This window comes from Oryx dammah, unplaced genomic scaffold (assembly GCF_014754425.2).
Source record: "Oryx dammah isolate SB20612 unplaced genomic scaffold, SCBI_Odam_1.1 HiC_scaffold_5, whole genome shotgun sequence".
Lineage (NCBI taxonomy): Eukaryota > Metazoa > Chordata > Mammalia > Artiodactyla > Bovidae > Oryx > Oryx dammah.
The window spans coordinates 53,673,985-53,691,636 of NW_024070189.1; positions in this window are offsets into that span (position 1 = coordinate 53,673,985).

The following is a 17,652-nucleotide window of genomic DNA, read 5'->3' on the forward strand; positions in this document are numbered from 1 at the left end:
TAAGATCACCCATTTCAATGTAGTGTCATCACTCTCAACTGTTCCCCCTCCCCAAGGATTTCTCCTATTCAAAGCTATATTCCAGCAAATTGAACTGAGTGACGTCCTTGACCAGAGTTCTAGAAAGTAATTTATTGTAATCAGAAAAATTACCAAGAATACTTAGTATAGGATCTAAATTTCTTCTCACTTCAAATATGTTGTAAAAATGATATAATTTTGTGTTCCCGGTGTTTCTCTGGTCCCCGGACGGCGCCCGCGCCGCTGTCCCATGGCCCCACCGTGCGTGCTTGCCGGCGGCCCCTCCCCGCCGCTGCCGGCCTCTCCTGCTCGTCCCGCGTGCGACCACCCGCGTTCCCTTCCCCTGTCTGAGAGCTAGCCGGCCTCGCCTAATGTGGGTGTTGTCCCCCGGCCTCCATTGGCCCGTGGCGTCCCGGGCGGAGCAGTGCCTTTTCGGAGCCCTGAGAAAGGGGGCGGGGGGGGGGGCTGGCGGGGAGCCTTGCTGGTGTGGGGGCTGTCTGGTTGTCCTCAAAACCCAGCTCAGATATCTTAACTTGCATCTTGACCACATTCAGTTATGTACTCTGGCGGCCCATCAGTCTTGCTGAATTCTGTCATCATCATATGAGATAACATTCACTGAAATAGAGTATGCCATCGGTTCAACCTGATAAACTTCCCACTGAATCTAACCTCATATTGAGATATCCTCTCACAACAACCTGTCTTTCTTATAAATAGAATTATATTAGTTTTCATTAAAAAAGCAGTTATACGACAACTGGATGAGATGGAGTGAGGGAGAAGAGCTTATGACTTTTGGTATCTTTTAACATTCTTCTGAGTTGATTGCTATGGATCTCATTCTTTAGGGGAGGACAGCATCAAAAGAAACCATAGCACACACTAGTTTTTAGAATAATAACAATAGCAAGTCAATATTTACAGATAAGGCTTCTTATGGTGCAGAAATGTGGAACACTATGATATGTTTAGGAATCCAGGACCATGAGAATTTTTGGTTGTGCTGAAGGATAGGATATGTGGGGAATATTAGTGAAAGACGAGGCTTTAAAAGGATGTGAAGGCTAGATCATGACAGGTCTGGATCCACTCTAAAAGAAGTTGGATTTTATCCGCCTGCAGTGGGGAACCGCTGAAGGCATTACGTAGAGAAATTATATAAACACTGGCAAGCTCACTTGTACTTGCATGATAAAACTGTAAGCCAGAGCTTTGTTATCATCAGTACTAGAGCAGCATGGGATTTAGAAACTCTTCACTCCATTCTGGTCCCATGTGTTATTTAACTAAAGGACTAGGGTACTTTCACCTCTAAAGCATTGATACCAGGCTTGGCACATGGAGATGGCAGATTTGGTTGAAGCTAAGAATGCTTGGCTGCGTTGGACTCTCCCAGTGGAGTTCTGTTCATTTTCCAGGGAGCCTACAGCCAATAGAAATCAGTTGAAATCAGGTCAAGTTATCATCAGTGAACTAAAATCACAAGAGTGGCTAATCAACTGTTGTCAAGAGAAAATCCTAAGTCAAACATATGGAAAATGAGGCTTATGAATCATAGCACCAGCTTGGCTTCAACCCTCAGGCGAATGAAACTAAATCAGTAAAAATATATTCAGTAGAAACATGACTTGTTCTAATTCTGTCTAAGGCAACTAAGTTCTAGAAGCAGAGCGCCCTCCAGAGAGTTAAAAAGGAACACTTTTTTCTCTACTGGAGTTAGAATCCCAAGTTCAATGTGTTGGCCTGACTCTTTCCAACTGTGTAAATATTGGACAAGTCATTTAAATGCTCTCATCCTCATTTTTACATCTTAAGAAAATTACAAGTAAGACTGTCCAAATGTTCCTCAGAGGGCTTGTAAACTCCAGGAGTGCCCAGGCCTACCACTTGCACAGCCAAATCCCTGCGAAATAGCACAGAATCTGGCACATGGCAGGCATCTAATGGATGTTTGTAGAAGTTATGAATGAGTGAGAGAGAAGAACTAAACGCTGTAAGCACATCATGAAAAGGCTTTGTAAGCCAAAGAATGCCATATATATGGTTATATTACAGTGCTTCACATTCTAAGTTCTTTAAAAAACCCACTCAGGTTCACATTGAAATTACATCCTTTGTAAAAGATTTACAATCACTTTTCCCCTGACACCAAAAAGAAAGAGCTAAACTAATTGTTGCTTGTTATTTGTTAGACCACAGTGTGAAATTTTTTCTGTCATTCCTTATAGCAATTCTAAGAAGTGAGAACAATCTTTAGCCCAATTTATAAATAAAATCCAGCCTGAATAAGCTAAATAAATTCCCACACCCAAGATAACACTGCAATGAGAGGCGGCATTAAAAGCCAGTCTCAGGTCTGTCTGCAAGGTCCATGATCCACTCTACTCCTCAAATGAAAACCTTAGACTTTCTTTTTATTCTAAAATGTCTTATAATTAAAAAGAAAATCAAACACTAAGCTGTCAGGTCCTACTGAATGAGTCTAGTGAGTGAAAATTAAATTACTGAATTCAGTAGGGCATCATATTTTAATTCAATAGGTGTCTTTTCAGCCACCAAACACTATAATTCTAGTAACACTGTTTTTTTTTTCTCTAAGGACAAAATTTATTTGGATTTATCTCCATAAAATCAATATGAGAGGAAATGTTGGGTTCTTCATTCACAGACTTGGGTTTCAATCATTTTTTTGTGTGTGTGCAATGTCACTTCTTATCTTATTACATTTCATTTGTAAAGCTTAAGATTCTCCTCGAACAGTGTCCTTCTCTAGAAGATGATAGTTTGCTATTTGTGCAATTATTTAATACATTTTTGAAGTTTTTAGAAGTATGAGGCATTATCCAGAGGAGAAAAAAAATGTAAAATATACGCCTAAAGGTCTAAGTAAAGTGTTCTCATATAAAAGTGAAAAGAAATGTGAAGGAGTTGAAGTCAAGCAGAAGGGATATTCATTTTAAGTAAATGGGGGAAATTCAAGGGCAACTTTTGCTGGAATTACTGCCTGGTTCACCACTGTCTTTTTCCCTCCATCCCGTCCTCTTTTTAAAACTTCTCTCTCATCACTTTACTCACAGTCAGCTATGCTTCAGGGGAGCCTCAGTTCTTGTACGTGTCTCTCTGAACTCAACTTAGTATTGGATATATTATTTTGAAACCACGGGAAAGACAATCCAGTCAAGGACCTCCTCTGTTCCAATCACCCGTGGTCCCTGTGGTTGGGTTGCCATATTGCACGTGATATTCACTGGCATATACAGGCTTTCTATCAAAGGGCATAGGCCAAGAGAAAATAACTGGTGACTTTAATATAAGAGGATGGCTGTTCTGGAAATACAACAATAATGGGAACACTGTTCAGAGAATGATTAGCAACTCTATGAAAGGAACGTGTGATTAACATCATGTCCATATGTGCATCAGAGGAGATGGAATCTAAATTTTCAACTTCAAAATCAAAGTCAATTTGTCCAAAATATTAAGTTCACATTTAAGTTTATGAAGAACCAATCCATATTATCCTTTCAATACATTTGTTTTTCAGTCAGTTCAGTTCAGTTACTCAGTCATGTCTGACTCTTTGTGACCCCATGAATCGCAGCATGCCAGGCCTCCCTGTCCATCACCAACTCCCAGAGTTCACTCAAACTCACGTCCATGAAGTCAGTGATGCCAACCAGCCATCTCATCCTCTGTCATCCCCTTCTCCTCCTGCCCTCAATCCCTCCCAGCATCAGAGTCGTTTCCAATGAGTCAACTCTTCACATGAGGTGGCCAAAGTATTGGAGTTTCAGCTTTAGCATCATTCCTTCCAAAGAACACCCAAGGTTGATCTCCTTTAGAATGGACTGGTTGGATCTTCTTACAGTCCAAGGGACTCTCAAGAGTCTTCTCCAATACCACAGTTCAAAAGCATCACTTCTTCAGCTCTCAGCTTTCTTCACAGTACAACTCTCACATCCATGCATGACGACTGGAAAAACCATAGCCTTGATTAGACGGACCTTTGTTGGCAAAGTAAAGTCTCTGCTTTTCAATATGCTATCTAGGCTAAAAGTACATTATCCCAAAACAGTTCTCTGAATAATGAGAATATTAGTTACTAAATTAACCTGGGCTATTTGATTGCTTTATAAAAATATTGACAAGAAATACTGTCTGAAAATTCAAGTGCTATAAATATTTAAAATTTATAATTGATGTGGACTTTTATAACGTATCCTTACTTATAGTTGAATTGATCAGAATAGTTCAGTTAAACCTTTAATAAACTACTGAAGTCTGCTTATCTGTTATCATCCAAACCTGTCATCAAGAGAAATGAGAGCTCATCTAAATGGTGTCATTAAATATTTCTGTCTTCTTTTATCTCTAAGCATCTCTGTTCTTCATTTCCTTCATCTCTGAAATGGAGACCCAACCATCTGAAAGAAAAACTTATTCTGAATACCTACTGGGTACAAAATATGGCACTAATTACTGAGGAGTGTGCCTGGCTTGAACATTCTTCAAGGGGCTTTTTGAGGGTCAAAGGAACTGAAAGATGGAGTGAATTTGAAAAGAATAAATTGTAATACATATAATATTATTATTTTGCGGTTTTGGATCCTGTAGCACATCCAAGGAAATATAAAAGTCTTTTGGTCTTTCAGGCAACTGAAAATGGAAAGCTGCCACAGGAAGAATCTACTGCACAAATAGTGATTAATATGAAACAGCTAATTAGACTGAGCCCCTGGAGAAAGTACAGAAAGCTAAGAGATGGAGAGGTGCATATTTCTCTGTTTGTTCTAGCAAAATGAAAGCCTTCTCCCATTTACATTTCTTCTTATTAGTATGCTACATGGACTATCAGCAGATCCCATTTTATTCTGTTTTCAGGGTTTAAGAAGGTTTTCAGGGGCACCTAATGAAGAATGACAAGCACCTAATATCAGTCAAATGTTTCATTATTCCTTTTACATTAATCTCCCCTTCTGCAAAGATTAGAGTGCTTAGCTGGAAAAACTAAGAGGAAATATGGACAGCATGGAGATCAAATTAATCCTGGCTTTTTGAACACAGGTAAAAAGTTTGGATGAATGTTGAAAAAAGTAGTAAAATCAGATTCCATTTGAACAAGAGCATTTTAACCACTGCACAAAGCAGAGTAGTCTGTGCATTTGGACATCTCTGGCCTTAATCGAACTCATGAAGAACTGAGGGCTTTATAGATTGTGTGATTCCTAGATCAAGTCTAAATTGGCAAATAAAAGCCCTGCACCTTCAGGTTGTATTATAAACTCAGCATCCAGCCCCCACAGAGAAGTTTTCTGAATCATTTCTAGAAATATCTCTCAAGCACAGGAAGTAAACTTTCTGCAATTATCCATGCTCACTGGACAAAAGTTCTCTACTCCTCCTCTCAGTTCTTCTATCAGAGAAGTCCAGAGAACTCTCCCAAGTTTGGACCATGGAGGCAGCTTCCTGAGAACTTGGAAGAAAGATAGGGTTTAGTGGATTTAATTTATCCATCCAAACCAGAGAAAGGAACTGGATTTTCCTATAAACTTGACCCTGTTCCTTTTGCACAACTCACCAGCCATCTTCCACCTAAATTAGCAAGGAGTGTTAAGTAGAAAGAATGCTGCTATCTTAAGCCATTTGTTGAGTTCTTGCTATTTGCTAGACACTGAAGTGAAGGGCTTTACATTAATGATTTAGTATAGCCTTCAAATAGCATCAATATATTTTTATTTTACAGATAAGGAGAGTCAATCTTTGTGCAGAAATCCTGGGTGTTGAAGTAAAATGTGATTTCTCTTATAGAAGTAAATCCTTTTGGGACAGACCATAAAGATTCCACTTGCAAGACATCTCTCCAAATAAAGCTCTCTTAGCTTCCTGAACCTACACTGGGAAAAATGAATCTGGATAGTTATGGCATTGTTCTGGGAGATGGATGTAATTGAGCAGGAGGATTGAGGAATTATGATTCTGGAACAAAGTCTTTATAAAGTCAGTCACATCTCTCATAACACAGATATAAGATATAACATATCTGGGCATTACTAGGCATCCAACAAATTCTTCTATGTTTTTGCTAGTCAGATGATTCTTTTTAATTGTTTTTAGTTAGGACCCAGGGGCCAATATGACGGGGGGAGAAGTATACTGTTTTGTTTTCTTTTTTTAATTGTGGTAGAAGTCTCATGTAGTTTCCCAGGTGGTGCAGTGGTAAAGAATCCACCTGTGATGCACGAGATGCAAGAGACAGTTTCAATCCCTGGGTTGGGAAGATCCCCTGGAGTAGAAAATGGCAACCCATTCCAGTATTCTTGACTGAAGAACCCCATGGACAGAGGAGCCTGGTGGGTTATAGTCAGTGGGGTCACAAACAGTCAGGCATGACTGAGCACGCACACACAAAAGTCACATAATATAAAACATTCTGTTTTAACTATATTTAACTGTACAGTTTAGTGGGACTGGGTACATTCACATTGGTGTGCAACTCTCACCATCCATTTTCCAAAGTTTTCATTTTACTAAACTGAAACTAGACAGCATATTGAAAAGCAGAGACATTACTTTGCCCACAAAGTTCCATCTAGTCAAGGCTATGGTTTTTCCTGTGGTCACGTATGGATGTGAAAGTTGGACTGTGAAGAAAGCTGAGAGCCGAAGAAGTGATGCTTTTGATCTGTGGTGTTGGAGAAGACTCTTGAGAGTCCCTTGGACTGCAAGGAGATCCAACCAGTCCATTCTGAAGGAGATCAGCCCTGGGATTTCTTTGGAAGGAATGATGCTGAAGCTGAAGCTCCAGTACTTTGGCCACCTCATGCGAAGAGTTGACTCATTGGAAAATACTCTGATGCTGGGAGGGATTGAGGGCAGGAGGAGAAGGGGACGACAGAAGATGAGATGGCTGGATGGCATCACTGATTCAATGGACGTGAGTCTGAGTGAACTCTGGGAGTTGGTGATGGACAGGGAGGCCTGGCGTGCTGCGATTCATGGGGTTGCAAAGAGTCGGACACGACTGAGCGACTGAACTGAACTGAAACTGAAACTCTGTCCCCTATTAAACATTAAATCCCCATTCCCCTTACCCCCTCCCTACTCCCTGGCCCCTGGCATCTACCAATATACTTTCTGACTCTATGAATTTGACTATGTGGAGTTAAACGGTATTTGTCTATACACTATTATGTATAAAATAGATAATTGATAAGAACCTACAGTGTAGTTCAGGGAATTCTACTCCATGCTCTGTGTAATGACCTAAATGGGAAGGAAACCTAAAACAGAGGTGGTATACATAGAGCTGATTCACTTCACTGTATAGCAGAAATTAACATACCATTGTAAAGCATCTATACCCCAATTAAAAAAAAAAAAGAAGTATACTGTTTTTCATACAACTTTTACCTTCAGATGTCATGTCCATTTCATTGGTAATGCCATTCAGCCATCTCATCCTCTGAAGCCCTCTTCTCCTTCAGCCTTCAGTCTTTCCCAGCATCAGGAAACAGTATACCATTTTTTAATACAACTTTGACCTTCAAATAGTCCGACTCTAAAATGGATTCTTTAAACCCTTGCCATGAAAATGGGACCTAGGATTAGCAGCATTGTCATCACCCTGGAATCTGTTAGAAATGAAGAATTTCAAATCCTGCTCTAGGCCTGCTGCATCACAATCTGCATTTTAACAAGATACCCACATAATTTGTATGCACAGAAGACTTCAGTGGATTTGCTTCATGCCATAGTTTCATTGGCTTTCAATCTTGGCCGAGTGTCAAAATCCTTTTGGAGTTTTGTATACCTACAGTCATGCCAACCTTACTGTATATCTCTGGGGTGAGATTAGAAATACATAGGTTTGTCGTACTTCACTAGGGATTTTAGTATTTAGCCAGTTAGTTTTGACCTCAGCCTTTGTGATTTTCTAGGTAGGTAACAGAGATCTGGCCAAGCATGGTGAAACATCTCTCAAAGGCTGGGAATATAGCTTGATAGCACTTAAAATGGCAACAGCAGAAAGTCCTGTGTCCTCTCCCAGGCCTTTAATCTCCCCTCTGAATTCTAAAGATGCCTAAACCTTTCCAAAACCATTGCTTCCTTTATTATATTCTCCCTCTTTTTCTAAACTCTATGTGATCACCCTCCATTCACCATGAGAAGCATAAGCAACAAAGAGTGTAGGTAAGAATGAGGGATTCTCTTTCTTTTCTGTTCTCAATTCTGCTTTGGGAGAAGGAATGGAGCCAGTAAAGACTGGGAAAACATTCTCCCCTATCTTCCTTTATACTGTTTAAGACTGCTTCGTTTTCTTTTCTCAGTAACCAACAAATGTCTAAACCTTGTGTCTTTTATGTGCCCTTTCATCTTATTATCTTTATTGATAATGTCTTTGACTCACAACATATTTTGGGAAAGTGAACATTTCACATGTGTGTTTTTCAGCAGTTAAACTCTTCTATTTTCCTCAAGGCAGTAGAGTTAAAATGTCTTTGTTGAAATAACCATGGAATTTGAATATGTTAATTCATAAATCCACAGCAAAGTTTGTACACAGGCTTCTCAGTTGCACTGGGTTATGTATTTGTCTTTGTGTCTCTGGCCATTTGTAAGCACTTGATGGGGAATCTCCTTTCCCAGAACCACCTTACAAGGCTTTTCTTACTTCTTCTAAGCAACAGAGAGGCAGCACTTAAAAGAAAGAGTAAGTAGTGGTGATGCTTTGCTTTGGCAACCGTACTTTCAATATTTTGCTTTTCTCCCACCCTTACAAATTATCTCTTGGCAATGTTTATATTAATAGCTATCATTTTAATAATGTTTATTTTTTGGCACCGTGTGTTTCAGGGCCTCTGGGCGACTGAACAAAATTTACTACAAAAAATGAAAAAATTAACCAAATAAGCCCATAAGCCCAAATAAAGAGTTCATAAGCCTAGAGCAGAGATTAAAGTAACACAGGCAAACATAATACTAACTTGCCCCTAACAATGAAGTGTTGAAGCAGTACTGTTTTGAAGATGCAGCTGTTCACTTGAGCATGGCACTTTGCAGGCTGCCAGGCAGGGATGGCATCACCCATAACTTCATCTGAGGGCCGCTATCTATTCTCTTCTTAGGGCAATTTCTTTCTTTATTCGACAGAATTCTTTAATGAACATAAGGCCACCAGCTAGACATAATGTTTGGATGGATTTGAGATTGTGTCAGTGCTGAGTCCCAATTCTAACAGTGTCACTCTCCATCTGAGATTCAATATTTGTCATCATCGGTAAGATGGTACCAACATTATTAGGGTTGCTGTGAGAAGTCAGTGATACTGTTCATGAAAAGTCTTGGTCTATTAATACTCTATAGTTCATAGCTATGATCAGTATTGCTACTGTTTTTATTACTATTGTCTGAGGTGACAGTAGAATTGATAGCAAAATTTAAAGGGTCTGATTCATGAACCCATGGGAAAGCCATGAAAGCCTGCTGAGGGTAAGCAAAGGATACTGTGGGTGGAAAGAAAGTGAAATGATGTATCAAGGCTCTCAGAAATGGATGGATTGGCTGAGATATTTATGGAAGGCTGACATAGCCAGAACCTAAACTGTATTTGAGAAAATAGGCAAACTATTCAATATTGACAATATTTTTAATATTGGAAAGATAGGGTTGTAGGATGTCTAATGTTCTTTTAAAATTTATTTTTATGTGCTATGATATACCACCTTCCATTATGTCCCACATCTAACAAAATTCAGCCATTCACCCAATAATGTGTAGGGTTGCAAGGATTATAGTCAAGTGAAAGGAAAGCTTATAGACGCAAAATCTGGATAAGCAATAGAAACCCCAGCAGAGCTGGTGAGGTAGGAATGTCTCTAATATTTCTCAGATATCCCCTTCCAATTCATCCAACATTACTCTTTTAAGTTTTCATGGCTTTCAACTCTGTCCCATTCACTTCCCCCTGAAGTCTTGCCTTAGAGTGATTTGACTTGCCAAGCGTACCTGAGACCCAGGCTTGTCCTAAATTCCCTCACTATTACTGGGTGCTCTTTCCTTGAAACAGATTTACTGGCTATTTTAGAAGAATCCTCCTACTCTCAGGTGAAGTTATATTGCTTTTACATATGTTTCTAAACATGTTTCTAGCCTTCTCTTAGGCATCTCACTCTCAATTGTTCTAATCATGTGCTCATCCTTTCCTTCTTATAATCTCCATACTTTCTAAGAACTTCATGGGCCAGACACAGTACTAGGCACTGGGGATAGAGGAGTGAATTTGACTGGCACCTTGCTTGTCTTGGAGGTGAGGTGGATATACAGGATGATACTGCAACCATGGCGGCAACTATACCCTGGGTGCCTTCCCTTCCTCACACACAGAGTGATGGTGCTTGGTGAGAATTCTTTAACCATAGTAAGGTATCCTAATATTTTAAAAATACTGTTATTTCAAGCTATCTAATAGATCTCAGTGGGTGTGGCATTTAGAATAATAGCTGGCACATACCCACCAATTCTCATAGTCTTGACCAGCAACTATAAGATTTCTTTTTTCTATTGGTATGCATCATACTTAGGTATAGTGAGAAGAATATTAAACTAGGACTCAGAACTCTTAGGCTCTGTTTTGCCACATACTAGCTGTGTGAACTTAACTGAATCAGCTGTGAGCTTCTATTTTTACATTGTGTGAGGGAACTGAAGATACTTAATGGCAGACTTCTAAAGACTGGTGTAAAAAACAAGCAAGTGTGCAAAATGTAATGAATCTTTGTTCATAAAATCAGATGTGCAAAAAATTCCAATAGCACTTATTTAAATTTGACTCTGTACCCTCATTCCAGTGGGTTGGTAGAAAATTCAGTCTCAGTCATTTTGAGTTTTCCTCCTCCCTATCATGGTACCAAGGTGTTTTGGCATCACCAGACCATCAGAAGACCCCTTGGGCCATTGACCCATTCACTCTCATCAATACTGAAATGTACCCATTCTCTTTCCTCACATGCTCCTTGTTCCCGTGTCCGACGAGGGCCATGGGGATGCTTGCTAAGGTCTGGGTTCCTCTGCCAGGCACTAGCCTCCCTTGGTGCATATACTGACCATCTCACCCATACACAAACACCTGCCGCTGTTCAGTGAAGATGAAACACTCTTTTCTTCCTGCCTTAGTGAACTCTGAGGGTTGGTGATGGACAGGGAGGCCTGGTGTGCTGCAATTCATGGGGTCGCAAAGAGTCGGACATGACTGAGCAACTGAACTGAACTCCCTAGAATATCCAACATCAATTTTTTAAATATTCTGAAGACTTTGACCCCAAATACGAAAAGCTACTGACCTCAAGCAGCTTTTCACTTGCTTTCTGAACAACTGCCTTGAGGTGAGGGAATCAGAAAATACATAGGGCCTAGCAACGTGTTCACAAGAGGAAGAAGGGAAAAACAGGAGAACTAATAAAAATTCATATATAGATAAATTGTCCTGTCAAAGGTCATTTAAAACACATAAACTCTGATATATGCATTTGAAAACGTGGTTAGAATTTACCCCTGAACCACAGGCACCTTTGCAAAGCAGCAGGTAACCAACCATAGAAGAGGCACATCTTCTGCCATTCACCCGTTCACAGATGCTACACTTTTCCGGCTGCGGTTCATGCCACGGTCATTTCATGGTGGATTTCAGCTTTGAAGAGGCCTCCAGGATCAGTATAGATCACTGAGTCTTTGATTAAAATTTGCTAAGGCCTAACAGTCTGGAATGTTTCATTATTTTCTTGGCAGGACTTGTGTGTTATTTTTTTAGCAGCTGCATAAAGCAAAAATTGGGAAAAGATGTGTGACAGTTTGCGGACCCACAAAGAAGGGGCCAGTTATGGTGCCTATAAAAAAATTATATTCATTGTAGGTTTGGCTACTTTCTAGCTAGAAGTCTGTGTTCCATCCCTCTAGCTCTTCCACTCACCCACCAGTGTCCACCAAAGTGGACATTTGATAAGAATGTTGTTGTTGTTCAGTCACTAATTTGTGTCCCACTCTTTGCAACTCCATGGACCACAGCATGCCAGGCTTCCCTGTCCTTCACCATCTCCTGGAGTTTGCTCAAATTTATGTCCATTGATAATAAAAATAGCTTCTGCTAATCCGGTACTTACTCTATGGCAGCCTTTGTGCCTAGAGCTTAGAGATTCGAGATACAGAAACCTAGAGGAGAGAGACAAATGAAGATAGAGATTAGAGTGATGTGTCTACAAATCAAAGAACACTAAATTGGCAGACAGCCACCAAAAGGGAGAGAGGCAGGAAATGGATTTTTCTTCAGAGCCTATGGAAGGAACCAATCTTGTCAAGGCATTGATTAAGGGTTTCTGGCTTCTAGAACTGTGAGAGAGTACATATCTGTTGTTATAGCCAACATATTTGTGATAATTTGTTACAGCAGCCCAGGACACTAATAAAAACATTTAATCTGTCAATAACCTTGTGATAAGTAATATTATCCCCATTTTACTGAAAAGGAGATTAAAGAGAACAGTCGTTAAGTAACTTGTCAGTTCAGTTCAGATCAATTCAGTCAGTCAGTCATTATTTCTGTCTGACTCTTTGCGACCCCGTGGACTGCAGCACACCAGGCCTCCCGGTCCATCAACCACTCCCGGAACCAACTTAAACTCATGCCCATTGAGCCAGTGATACCATCCAACCATCTCATCCTCTGTTTTCCCCTTCTCCTCCCGACTTCAATCTTTCCCAGCATCAGGGTCTTTTCCAAGGAGTCAGTTCTTCGTATCAGGTGGTCAAAGTATTGGAGTTTCAGCTTCAGCATCAATCCTTCCAATGAATATGCAGTATTGATTTCCCTTAGGGTGGACTAGTTGGATCCCCTTGCAGTCCAAGGGATTCTCAACAGTCTTCTACAAACACCACACTTCCAAAGCATCAATTCTTCAGTGCTGAGCTTTCTTTATATTCCAAATCTCACATCTGTGCATGACTACTAGAAAACCAAGTTTTGACTAGATGGACCTTTGTTGGCAAAGTAATGTTTCTGCTCTTTAATACGCTGTCTAGGTTGGTCATAACTTTTCTTCCAAGGATCAAGCGTCTTTTAATTTCATGGCTGCAGTCACTGCCTGCAGTGATTTTGGAGCCCCCAAAAATAAAGTGTCTCACTGTTTGCATTGTTTCCCCATCTATTTGCCATGAAGTGATGGGACCGGAAGCCATGGTCTTTTCTGAATGTTGAGTTTTAAGCCAACTTTTTCACTCTCCTCTTTCACTTTCATCAAGAGGCTCTTTAGTTCTTCTTCACTTTTTGCCATAAGGGTGGTGTCATCTGCATTTCTGAGGTTATTGATATTTCTCCTGGCAATCTTGATTTCAGCTTGTGCTTCTTCCAGCCCAGCATTTCACACGATGTACTCTGCATATAAGTTAAATAAGCAGGGTGACAAAATATAGCCTTGACGTACTCCTTTCCTGATTTGGAATCACTCTGTTGTTCCATGGCCAGTTCTAACTGTTGCTTCTTGGCCTGCATAGAGATTTACAAGGAAGCAGGTCAGGTGGTCTGATAGTCCCATCTCTAAGAATTTTTCACAGTTTGTTGTGATCCATACAGTCAAAGGCTTTCACATAGTCAATAAAACAAAATAGATATTTTTCTGGAACTCTCTTGCTTTTACAATGATTCAGTAGATTTTGGCAATTTGATCTCTGGTTCCTCTGCCTTTTCTAAAACCAGCCTGATCATCTGGAATTTCATGGTTCACCTACTGTTGAAGCCTGGCTTGGAGAATTTTGAGCATCACTTTGCTCATGTGTGAGATGAGTGCAATTGTGCAGTAGTTTGAGCCTTCTTTGGCATTGCCTTTCTTTGGGACTGGAATGAAAACTGACCTTTTCCAGTCCTGTGGCCACTGCTGAGGTTTCCAAATTTGGTGGCATATTGAGTGCAGCACTTTCATAGCATCATCTTTTAGGATTTGAAATAGCTCAACTGGAATTCCATCACCTCCACTGCCTTTGTTAATAGTGATGCTTCCTAAGGCACACTTGACTTCACATTCCAGGATGTCTGGCTCTAGGGGAGTGATCACACTATTGTGATAATCTGGGTCATAAAGATCATTTTATATAGTTCTTCTCTGTGTTCTTGCCACCTCTTCTTAATATCTTCTGCTTCTGTTAGGTCCATACCATTTCTGTCCTTTATTGAACCCATCTTTGCATGAAATGTTCCCTTGGTATCTCTAATTTTCTTGAGGAGATCTCTAGTCTTTCCCATTCTATTGTTTTCCTCTATTTCTTTGCACTGATCATTGAGGAAGGCTTCTTATCTCTCCTTGCTATTCTTTGGAACATTGCATTCAAATGGGTACATCTTTCTTTCCTCATTTGCCTTTCACTTCTCTTCTTTTCACAGCTATTTGTAAGGCCTCCTCAGATGACCATTTTGCCTTTTTGCGTTTCTTTTTCTTGGGGATGGTCTTGATCCCTGTCTCCTGTACAATGTCACAAACCTCCGTCCATAGTTCATCAGGCACTCTATCTATCAGATCTAGTCCCTTAAATATATTTCTCACTTCCACTGTATAATCATAAGGGATTTGATTTAGGTCATACCTGAATGGTCTAGTGGTTTTTCCTACTTTTTTAAATTTAAGTCTGAGTTTGGGAATAAGGAGCTCATGATCTGAAGCACAGTCCACTCTCGGTCTTGTTTTTGCTGACTGTATAGAGCTTCTCCATCTTTGGCTCCAAAGAATATAATCAATCTAATTTCGGTACTGACCATCTGGTGATGTCCATGTGTAGTCTTCTCTTGTGTTTCTGGAAGAGGGTGTTTGCTATGACCAGTGTGTTCTCTTGGCAAAACTCTATTAGCCTTTGCCCCACTTCATTTTGTTCTCCAAGGACAAATTTCCCTGCTACTCCAGATATTTCTTGACTTCCTACTTTTGCATTCCTGTACCCTATAATGAAAAGGATATCTGTTTTTGGTGTTAGTTCTAGAGGGTCTTGTAGGTCTTCATAGAATCATTCAACTTCAGCTTCTGCAGCATTACTGGTCAGGGCACAAACTTGGGTTGCTGTGATATTGAATGGTTTGCCTTGGAAACAAACAGAGATCATTCTCCCATTTTTGAGGTTGCATCCAAGTACTGCATTTCACATTCTTTTGTTGACTATGATGGCTACTCTATTTCTTCTAGGCAATTCTTGCCCACAGTAGTATATGTAATGGTCATCTGAGTTAAATTCTCCAATTCAATTTCATTTTAGTTTGCTGATCCCTAAAATGTTGATATTCCCTCTTGACATCTCCTGTTTGACCACTTCCAATTTGCCTTGATTCATGGACCTTACATTCCACATTTCTATGCAATATTGCTCTTTATAGCATCGGACTTTACTTCCATCATTAGTCACATCTAGAACTGGGTGTTGTTTTTGCTTTGGCTCCATTTCTTCATTCTTCTGGAGTTATTTCTCCACTGATCTCCAGTAGCATATTGGGTACCTACCAGCCTGGTGAGTTCATCTTTCAGTGTCCTATCTTTTTGCCTTTTCATACTGTTCATGGGGTTCTCAGGGCAAGAATACTGAAGTGATTTTCCATTCCCTTCCCCAGTGTGCCACGTTTTGTAAGAAATCTCCACCATGACCTATCTGTCTTGGGTGGCCCTACACAGCATGCCTCATCGTTTCATTGAGTTAGATAAGGCTGTGGTCCATGTGATTAGACTGGTTAGTTTTCTGTGATTGTGGTTTTCATTCTGTCTGCTCTCTGATGGAGAAGAATAAGAAGTTTATGGAAACTTCCTGATGGGAGAGACTGACTGAGAGGGAAACTGTTCTGATGGGTGGGGATATGCTCAGTAAATCTTTAATCCAATTTTCTGTTGATGGGCAGAACTGTGTTTCCTCCCTGTTGTCTGACCTATGACCAAACTATGGTGGAGGTAGTGAAGATAATGGCGACCTCCTTCAGAAGGTCCAGTGCAGGCACTGCTGCATTCAGTGCCCCCAACCCTGTAGGAGGCCACTGTTGACCCATGCCTCTGCTGGAAACTCCTGGACACTCAAGGGCAAGTCAAATAGCTTGTCAGCACCACACAAATTTCAAGTGCACAGCTGGAATTCAAACTCAGAGTTAAAGCTTAGCTCTTCTCTGTTATGAAGCCTATACATTTAACTCTTTCATAAAAACAGTTCCTAGTACAAGCTAGGAAATAATTCTTTATTCAGAAGAGTCACTAAAAAGAAATAAAGCAGTCCTTTTTTTTTTCTTGAGACACATATAACAGAAGAGAAAACAACCAAATATAATTGCTACCTTTATAAAATTATTGAAAAATGTTGATTTACAATATTACATGTTTTATATATATACAGCATAGTGACTCAGTATTTTTACAGATTAGATGCCAGCAGTTTGTTTTCTACATCTATGAGTCTGTTTATGTTTTGCTATATACATTTGTTTGCATTATATTTTTAGATTCCATATGGAAATTATACTATAGAGTACTTGTCTTTCTCTGTATGAGTTATTTTACTAATCATAGTATTCTGTAGATCCACCCACTTTAACAAAAATGGTAGAGTATCATTCTTTTTTAAGGCTCAGTAGTATTCCATTGCATATATATACACATATATAGATATATATACATGTGTATATATACATACATATATATTCACCACATCTTCTTTATCCATTCATCTGTTTTTTGAAAATTTTTTTATTGGAGTATATTTGCTTTACAGTGTTGTTTTAGTTTCAGTTGTACAGGAAAGTGAATCAGCTATATCTATACATATGCTCTTTCTTGGATTTTCTCTATTGATGGATCCATTCCTCTTTTGTTGGGTACAGATTGCCTCCATATCTTTGCAATTGTAACACTGCTGCTATGAACCCTGGGGTGCATATATCTTTTTGAATTAGTGCTTTTATTTTTTATGGATATATATGCATAGGATTAGAATTGCTGGGTTATATGAGAGATCCTACCAGTCCACCCTAAAGGAGATCAGTCCTGGGTGTTCATTGGAAGGACTGATGCTGAAGCTGAAACTCCAATACTTTGGCCACCTCATGCAAAGAGTTGACTCATTTGAAAAGACCCTGATGCTGGGAAGGATTGGGGGCAGGAGAAGGGGATGACAGAGGATGAGATGGCTGGATGGCATCACCAACTCAATGGACATGAGTTTGGGTGAACTCCAGGAGTTGGTGATGGACAGCGAGGCCAGGCGTGCTGCAATTCATGGGGTCGCAAAGAGTCGGACATGGCTTAGCGACTGAACTGAACTGAACTGAAGGCACTTCTATTTCTGTTTTGTTTATTTTTTTCTTTTGAAGAACCTCCATACTGTTCTTTGTAAAAGCTATACAAATCTACATTCCGAGAAACAGTGTACAATGGTTCCTTTTTCTCCACATCCTTGCCAACATTTGTTATTTCTAGATTTTTGATGATACTCATTCTGACAAGTGTGAGGTAATATCTCATTGTGATTTTGACTTTCATTTCTGTGATAATTAGCAATGCTCAGCATCTTTCCTTGTGCTTGTTAGCAATCTGTATGTCCTTGGAAAATGTGTGTTCAGGTGTTCTG